Here is a 1222-nt window from a genome sequence, read left to right as displayed (position 1 = left end):
AAACAATAAGGTGATTTCAAATGAAATTTCGATTTTGTGTTTTCAAATAATAAGTGTTTTTGCGTGTTCAGTTAAAATGTCATTCGTGATAAAAATTATTAAATGGGTAAGTTTAAATACCTAGAAAAACTCCCACTCGTTCAAAGATTCTCGTCGTATAGTAGGAATTGTTGCAGAAATTTCATTCAACACATTATGAAATCGGATGCAATGGCAGATTGCATAGTGTAGGGATCAAAATGAATAAACAATAGGGGAATGTGTTGATGAGTGGAAAATTTTTTTCTGGTCATACTGTTATTTTAATACATTCTTAACTTTCGGCTGTACAAACGCTGTTCAAACACTGTACAAAATAATATTTGTTATTGTTAACCCTTTAATGCGCAAAAGTTTTTTCTTGAAAAATTTTGATGTGCGTTGTGCACCGGTTTCATTTTTATAGCACTTTCCGCATCTGAACACTTCGACAACCAATAACGTAACAAAGGGTTAATGATTCAGGGGGTTTAGTAGTAAACAACATAAAACAATTTTGGGATAATAAATTCCGAATCTTATCGAAATATGAGCATTATAAACGGGCACTTAAATCCACGACAGGAATAAATGAGAACGTTCATCACCATATTTTTCATCAACCTATTTAAAAAAGATGTTGAAATGATCGGATTTCATTCCGTGTCGTATTAGTATGCCAGCCCCATGCTCTTGCTTTTTGTCCACTGATCGAAATACGGTTTTTGCGTTCGTCGCGAATGAATGTCAGGGTCACGAAGGGTCGGTCGGGAGCCAGTGTGTCTTTTTTGTAAAACACGATTCTTGCACCAATAAAAGTGAATGCGTAATAATCTGATTACAATTATAAGATGAAGATCTAAAGTATTTATTGTGTTTGTCAAGTGTCTCGTTGCGTCGATGCAAAAATATCGAAAAAACGAGAATAATAAGTAGACTCGTTACTTTATAACATGTTGCTATCAAACACATTTTATAAGTGCAAACAATAGATATAGACGAAGATACTTGATTAGAAATTCTCTAACAATGACTCAAAATAAAACGAACCAATTGTCTCTTTCATATAGATTTTATTTTAAAAATGACATACTCTTCGTTTCGTTTGCAAAAACACATTCCGCAAAACAAATATTAGATCTTTCGATTGGGTTTTTTATTTCCTATTACTTCTTTCTTCACAAATTAATTTCATTTAGAAAAA

This window comes from Sitodiplosis mosellana, unplaced genomic scaffold, assembly GCF_009176505.1.
Source record: "Sitodiplosis mosellana isolate CC-2019 unplaced genomic scaffold, AAFC_SMos_1.0 Smas_scaffold_11, whole genome shotgun sequence".
NCBI classification, from domain to species: domain Eukaryota; kingdom Metazoa; phylum Arthropoda; class Insecta; order Diptera; family Cecidomyiidae; genus Sitodiplosis; species Sitodiplosis mosellana.
This window is presented reverse-complemented; position numbering follows the sequence as displayed.